The 8,129-nt window shown below is 41.7% G+C and overlaps 1 long non-coding RNA gene across 1 annotated transcript; it reads left to right on the plus strand.

Moving 5' to 3' along the window:
• Window positions 1–311: 311 nt before the first annotated feature.
• On the plus strand, window positions 312–2,156 carry LOC119358706. The gene is made up of 5 exons (XR_005172286.1): window positions 312–413; window positions 545–606; window positions 879–964; window positions 1,735–1,835; window positions 1,928–2,156. It is a non-coding gene; the product is annotated as an uncharacterized LOC119358706 (long non-coding RNA).
• The last annotated feature ends 5,973 nt before the right edge of the window (window positions 2,157–8,129 follow it).

Genomic DNA, 8,129 nt, shown 5'->3' on the forward strand with positions numbered 1-8,129 from the left:
TTCTTCATTACTTGGTTTAGCCCAAGGCTCTCAAGAAAATGGGTTGTGTATTTTAAGTAATTCTTATTTTGTAAACATATAGTGGAAGCTGCCAATCTTATCTCTCTTTGAGTCCTCCTAAAGGAATTCTTTGGATAATTTCTTCTTACACTAGATTTTGACATGTTGACACTCAAGTGAAATAGTTGTGACCTCAGGTTGCAGACTTGCAGTATCTACCAAAGAATATATGTGAAATCCAAGCAATCATTTCTGACTTCTGAGCGATTTGTGGTAGGGCTCAAGATATGTGGTTTTGGATTAGGGTAGGCCTCAAGATATGTGACTTCCAAGGGAACTGCAAACTCAAGATATGTGGTCTTGGACTAGCAAGATTTGCATCCAGTGACACCCCTACAACAGTTTTCTGGATGGTTTGTTTAGATTTTAATAGATTTGATCCACAATAATTTAATTTTATTAATTATTTTTAATGAAATAGATAGCATAACAGACGCACTTCTTGCAACTTCAATCTCATTGTCTTCTCGAACATGACTTGCAGGACCATGTCGCCACCTGATGGTATAGAGCTCATGAACTCTGTAATGTTCTATCATTACCAAGGTAGTTAATAAATTGTGTGTCTCGTGGTTGTGTTTTTTCCGGCATTCTTTGCATTTGCACTACTTCCTCATTTTCATAGGTTTGTACAACTAAGAAAGATGTTACATTTTAGCCGTATGTTCCATTTTCTTTGCCGTGACTCTGAAATAATGAGCTTTCAACATCCTAGGGTATATTGACATATCCTCTCTAGCTTCCTTCTCTCAGTTATTTTGTCTATGCAGGAGTATTCACAACTTATGCCCTTGTCTCACAAATTTTCTGATATGCAGTGTTGTTAACAATTTCAGGAGGCTAACTTAGAGGAAGATAGAGGAAGGAGCAGGGCAGTTGAGGGGAAGTACATTTCTCACTGGAGGTAACTTACATTATTATATTTCTCCGAAATGTAATTGATTATATATATAGGCTCTCAATTATTTTGTGCTGCCAATGACATACATAGTTTGTGTTAAAATGATTAGGAGTACCAAAAGGCATTAGTCAGTTAATGTGAAGTGTTTCTGTATTTAGAAATCTTGAAATTGGCTCTTTTCATTATCATTTTCATGATCCTAATGTCTATGCGAAGTATTTCTGTATTTAAAAAACTTGAAATTGGCTCTTTTGGTGAAACGGCAAGAAGCACTTTAGCCTCGTTGCATTAAAGACGAGAAGAACATAATATACACATGTGGGTGGATGCAAACATCCCCCCGTAGGGGGGCAAACTGGGCGCAAGCATGAAAGAAGAGGCACATCGGCCAACAAACACCCCTTTCTCCGAATGTACAACCCATAAACTCGGGCCTGAATTCGTAGGCGTGCATCATCGTAGATCTTCTAAAACACTTGGTGCACACTGCATTACAAAGACCTTCTTGCCACAATTGGCTTGTGCTTGTAGATGGATGCCAATTATGGAGTGTGGAGATGAATCAAATGGAGAAATAATTTCTACTCTCTCCGTCCCTAATATAAGATGTTACTACAACCAATATAGATGATGTTACTACAACCAATATATGAGTATATTGGTTGTAGTAACATCTTATATTATAGGATGGAGGGAGTATGTGCATATCCAGTAAAAAATTGATATGATTTGTGCTAACAATCTGGTGTGATTTTGTGGACACATTTTTTCAGATTACTAGACATATAGGAAGAATTATGAAACTAAAATGGGATGTTACTGTTGGCATTTGATGACAAAGTGAGGCCAATATAGAAAAAAACTAAGCTTTTGGGTGAGTACCTTGTGATTTTGTTATGTATTTTTCTGGCTTTAGTATGCAAATGCAGCATGAAATACTTATGTGATTGCTCTTTCCTTTTGCAGGGACTAACCACGGAATATTAGTACTATATGCTGATATTGACAAGCCGCACTATCTTCTCCAGTGGCATGGGCAACGTGTATTATGTCGAAATGTGTGGGATTATTGATTTTATGTCTTTATTTTTACTAATATATATTTATACAAGGACGACAATCAACAAAATGTGTATTTCTCATTCAACCAGTGTCCTCGCATGTAAAGACAAGTAATGCTTCGAGCACATGAGAAAGAAAATAGTACTTAATGATTTTACTATGGGTGGTCGTTTGATTTGCAGGATTTGTACTCTTAGGATTTTTGTGTTGAAAATGTTCAGCTTTTTGTGTTGAAAATTTTCAGCTCTCGCCGCAATGCACAACCGTAGTTAATTTTCTTCTGATGATAGGTACCACTCCATGTTTTATTTTTAGATTCAGTACCATGCATGCTTCTCACGTCAATTCAGACAAAAAACAGGTGTGGTTCCTCGCACTAAGATGACCCAGCAGTGCTCTAGAGGGGTTCCTCACAGACGATGCCTCCTCGAGTTCCACTTCTTTGCTGCTCCCAACTCTGTTATAGTATGAAAATCCTATGAATAAATCTGAATTTTACGATTTGATGCTTTTGCAGACCAGTCCTGGAGGATGTTGCTCGATGCATCCGTTTAGTCGAATGATTTGTCAATACTTCTCTGAATAGGTGACAATTATATATACTGATGGATCTAATTGATACTTTTTGAGTGCATAGTGTTTAAACACATAACCATTCGTAATGTTCAAATGATTAAGTAAGGCAAGAGCTTCTGACTAACCAAGTAGATTTATTCTACAAAGAAAATGTTGATTCTATTTCTCTCACCATATTAACTTTTAGCATAAATGTTGATTCTACAAAAAAAATGTACCACGAATCAGGCATGTGCACGCAAGGGAGGGAAGAGGAGAGAAACATTGACATTTTTCATGCTTTGGACCAACATTTATATCCATAGCTTTTTTTCCGTGGCAATGCATGAGTGGCAATGCATGAGTGTGGTGCTGTCATGGTAGATCCCGGATGAAAGGTGGGTCCAGTATAGAACTAGGAGGTACTAGCACTAAGATGGGAAGGTGGTTGCCGCCCTTGTCCCTTATTGTGGATCAAATACGGCGGTGTCGATCACTGGCTCACTTGGAACATGAGTTAGTGGATTTTGTGATAAGAGTGAGGGTTGAGAGTGAGTGGGATGGGGGTTCCGGTTCGTATGTTCGGTTACAGCTGACTGAGCGGAATAATTTTTCTACTTCACAAAATGTGGTAAATTGGGCATTAAAGATAGCTTTGCAGCAAATTGTATGAGCGAGCGGTTCATATATTTTTTCATCAAGTCATACAATTTTTTAGTTACGATAGAAGGGTAAATGCATTTGTTAGTTTCTTCAAGAGTTAATAACGGAAATGGTGGTGTATCTATTGCATGTCCAACAAAAGACATCATATTTTTGTTTTGTGGTAATGCATGACATTCAATTGTATGTTACAATGTGACAATGGCCCAGGATAAATTGGATCTGCCTTCTTGGCTCAGGGGGCGTCAAAGGCGGCGCACGCCTCCTCCCCCTTGATGGCAATGGCGGATCAGCACGAACACGGGGGGAGGGGATCAGGGCGGAGAGCAGGGGCGGTTGGTGGTGGACTTCTCCTTGGCTGTCTGTGGGGAAGTGCGGTGTGAAGGAGAGAGAGCGACATGGCCAAGGTGAGGTGGGTGTCATCCGGTTTTCAAGGCGAGGGCTCCAGCGAGAAATGTCCCGTACGGCGAGAAACCGAGCAGGAAGTGGAGGGTCCGGCAGGAAAAGTGAAGGGTGCTTCGTGGGATGGGGTTTTTGTGTTGGGACCACGTTTGGAGATAACATGGGATATTCTGGACAGTCACATTTCTCCCCCACACATGGGTTAGATTTGGATGAGCCTGGACTGTCGATGTTGAATTTTGGGGAGGCCGCTGGGTGCCCGTGTGATGTCGGAACACACCCGGACGTATGAGGGAGAAATGAGTTTCGACCTCGGAGACGACCTTAATCATTTGTATGCCCATAGCAACGCACGGGCGTTCTACTAATGAATATATTAAGCGCATCATCTAGATAATGATAGTTTTGTAATAGATGTTTAGTTGGAACATCGCTCAGTTTGTTATATGGACATGTCGTTAATCTTTTATTTTTGTCAATTTACATTGCAAAAATGGACTTCAATTATTCAATAATTGTGTTTGTGTTATATTGTTTGTCCATTTGAAATTTAATATGTAACTTTTGCAAACTATTTCAAGAGCCCGTGGCAACGCACGGGCACTCTACTAGTATATATAATCCGATCACGATGAACCAGATGCATAGGATAAAATTTCTGATGAAATTCCAACTTCAATCGGTTGTAGTTCCATGATCCAATATCATCGCATAGCCTATACAATGTCAATGCCTTTCCCTTTAAAGATAAAGGGAAAACCTTCTTCTTGACAACATCCTCGGGCATACCTGCAAGCTTAAATAATCCACAAATTTCATCCACATAGATTAGGTGCATATCGGGATGTAATGTTCCATCTCCTGTATAGGGATTAGCTAGCAGTTTCTCTATCATACCCGAAGGAATTTCAAAGTAACTATTTTCAGTAGTTTCAGTAAGTTGAGGAGCAACTCTTTGCACTTCTGGTCAGGGTGAAGATACCCCGAACAAGCCCCTCAAAGGATTATTTTCCATAGTAACAAGTGACAGTAAATTTCAGCACACTATATAAATATTTCCTTACCAAATTCCACTTACCAAAGGCGCTTCACTCCCCGGCAACGGCGCCAGAAAAGAGTCTTGATGACCCACAAGTATAGGGGATCTATCGTAGTTTTTTCAATAATTAAGAGTGTCGAACACAACGAGGAGCAGAAGGAAATGACAAGCGGTTTTCAGTAAGGGCAAGCACTGAAATTATTGGTAATAGATAGTTTTGTGATAAGGTAATTCGTAACGGGTAACAAGTAACAAAAGTAAACAAGGTGCAGAAAGGTGGCCCAATCCTTTTTGTAGCAAAGTACAAGCCTGGACAAACTCTTATATAAAGCAAGGTGCTCCCGAGCAAACATGGGACTTCTGTCAAGCTAGTTTTCATCACGCTCATATGATTCGCATTCATTACTTTGATAATTTGATATGTGGGTGGACCGGTGGTTGGGTATTGTCCTTACTCGGAGAAGCCTCCCACTTATGAGTAACCCCTCTCGCAAGCATCCGCAACTACGAAAGAAGAATTAAGGTAAGCCTAACCATAGCATGAAACATATGGATCCAAATCAGCCCCTTACGAAGCAACACATAAACTAGGGTTTAAGCTTCTGTCACTCTAGCAACCCATCATCTACTTATTACTTCCCAATGCCTTCCCCTCGGCCCAAACAAGGGTGAAGTGTTATGTAGTCGACGTTCACATAACACCACTAGAGGAGAGACAACATACATCTCATCAAAATATCGAACGAATACCAAATTCACATGACTACTTATAACAAGACTTCTCCCATGTCCTCAAGAACAAACGTAACTACTCACAAAGCATATTCATGTTCATAATTAGAGGGGTATTGAATAGCATTAAGGATCTGAGTATATGATCTTCCACCGAATAAGCCAACTAGCATCAACTACAAGGAGTAATCAACACTACTAGCAACCCACAGGTACCAATATGAGGTTTTGAGACAAAGATCGGATACAAGAGATGGTGCTGGTGAAGATGTTGATGGAGATTGACCCCCTCTCGATGAGAGGATCGATGGTGATGACGATGGCGGTGATTTCCCCCTCCCGGAGGGATGTTTCCCTGGCAGAATAGTTCCGCTGGAGCCCTAGATTGGTCTTGTCCAAGCTCCACCTCGAGATGGCGACGCTTCGTCCCAAAAGCTTCATTGTGATTTTTTCCAGGGAAAAAGACACCACATAGCAGAAGATGGATGTTGAGGGCCTGCCAGGTGGTCCACGAGGCAGGGGGCGCACCCAGGGGGGTGGGGCGCGCCCTCCACCCTCGTGCCTGACTGCTGCCCCCCCCCCCTCTGGTGCTTTCCTCGCCCAATATTTTTAATATATTCTAAACTTGATCTTCGTGGAGTTTCAGGACTTCTGGAGTTGTGCAGAATAGGTCTCTAATATTTGCTCCTTTTCTAGTCCAGGATTCCAGCTGCCGGCATTCTCTCTCTTCATGTAAACCTTATAAAATAAGAGAGAAAATACATAAGTATTGTGATATAACATGTCATAACAGCCCATAATGCAATAAATATTGATATAAAAGCATGATGCAAAATGGGCGTATCAAAGAATGATACCGCTAACTTGACCGACCAACTTAGCCCGCTCAACAAGGGTAGCTAACATGCTGGCCACTATGTTAAACAAAATAGGGGATGCGTGGTCACCTTGGCGAAGCCCCTTCCTATTTTGAAAATAGTTGCCAACATCATTATTAACCTTGATGGCCACACTACCTCCAGAGACAAAACTCTCTACCCATCGACACCATTTTTGCGAAAACCCCTTCATGCGTAAAGTTTGCAACAGAATGGCCATTTAACTTTATCATAGACTTTTTCAAAATCCATTTTAAAGATGACTCCATTCAACTTTTTATGATGAAGCTCGTGAACAGTCTCATGCAGCACAACAACTCCATCTAGTATGTTGCGTCCTTGCATAAATGTTGTTTGGGTGGGTTTGACAACATGGTCAGCCACCTCATTCAACCGATTAGTTACAACCTTTGTAAATATTTTTAAACTTACATTTAGGAGGAAAATCGGTCGATATTGTTGAATACGACTAGCCTCCTTAGACTTGGGTAGTAGGATAATTTCCCCAAAGTTTAAGCGAGAAATATTAAGGTCCTCAACATGGAGTTCGTTACCAAGTCCGCCTTAATCACATCCAAAAACATTGATAAAACTCTGCCGGAAAACCATCCGGACCCGGTGCCTTGTTGTGTTCCATCTGAAACACTGCAGTTCGAATTTCCTCCTCGGAGAACTGGGAGGTTAGGAATTCATTTTCTACTTCCAAAACTTGAGGGATGTCATGAGTAATAGACTCGTCCATCTCAAAGTTTGTTACAACTGAAGGTCTGAAAAGCTCTTTGTAATACTTAGTAATAAATTTTTTGAGTGGTGCCTCCCCCTCGATACGGCCTTCCTCCTGGTCTAGAGCGAATATACGTTTCTTTCTATGTCTGCCATTGGCCAGCATTTGAAAGTATTTCGTATTATCATCTCCTAGAACGAGCGAGCCTACCTTGCAGTGCTGGTACCATTGAATCTCTTCCTCGCGTAACAGGCGGGCAATCTGCTCATTTAGATGGCTTTTTTGCTCAATCTCCGCAACAGAAAGGGGCCTGACCTCCGCGATTTTATCAATGGAATCAATTAAGATAGATAGAAGCAACTTTTATTTTTTGTATATGCCAGCGGTATGCTTAGCCCATCCACGAAGGAATCGGCGCAAGGCACGGATTCGATTGTTCCATCGTTGGATGGCCGTGTTACCACGAGGTTGACACGCCCACACTTTCTTGACCAGGTCATGGAATCCTGCTCTAGTGAGCCATCCCAGTTCAAATTTAAACTGATGACGGTTAGAACTTGGAGTTGTTTGTCCAAAGTCGGTTAGCAAAGGAGCGTGATTCGATAAGCCCTCAATTCTTTCTACTGCATGTACCGAGGCTAGGGGGTACTTATATTCCCAGTCGGTGGTAACTAGCACCTGGTGAAGTTTTCCAAAGGTTGGAGTTGATCGGTTATTGGCCCAGGTATACTGTCAACCCGACATAGAGAGTTCCCTCAAGTCTAGGCTGTCAATAACAACATTGAAGAGGAATGGCCACCTAGTGTCAAACCGATCATTTTTTTCCTGCTGATATCAAAGAATATTGGAATCCCCCCCTATCACTAGTAGAAAAAGGGCCTATAGTCCCGGTTGGTGAGGGCCTTTAGTCCCGGTTCATGAACCGGGACTAAAGGGTCGGTACTAATGCTCTGACCCTTTAGTCCCGGTTCAATCCAGAACCGGGACAGATGGGCCTCCACGTGGCCTGTCCGCTGAGCCCAGGCAGGAGGGCCTTTGGTCGCCACCAACCGGGACCAATAGGCATCCACGCGTCAGCATTTATGTGGCTGTGGTTTTTGTTTTTTTTTTTGA

The sequence above is a fragment of the Triticum dicoccoides genome, chromosome 2A (assembly GCF_002162155.2).
Source record: "Triticum dicoccoides isolate Atlit2015 ecotype Zavitan chromosome 2A, WEW_v2.0, whole genome shotgun sequence".
Taxonomy (NCBI): Eukaryota; Viridiplantae; Streptophyta; class Magnoliopsida; order Poales; family Poaceae; genus Triticum; species Triticum dicoccoides.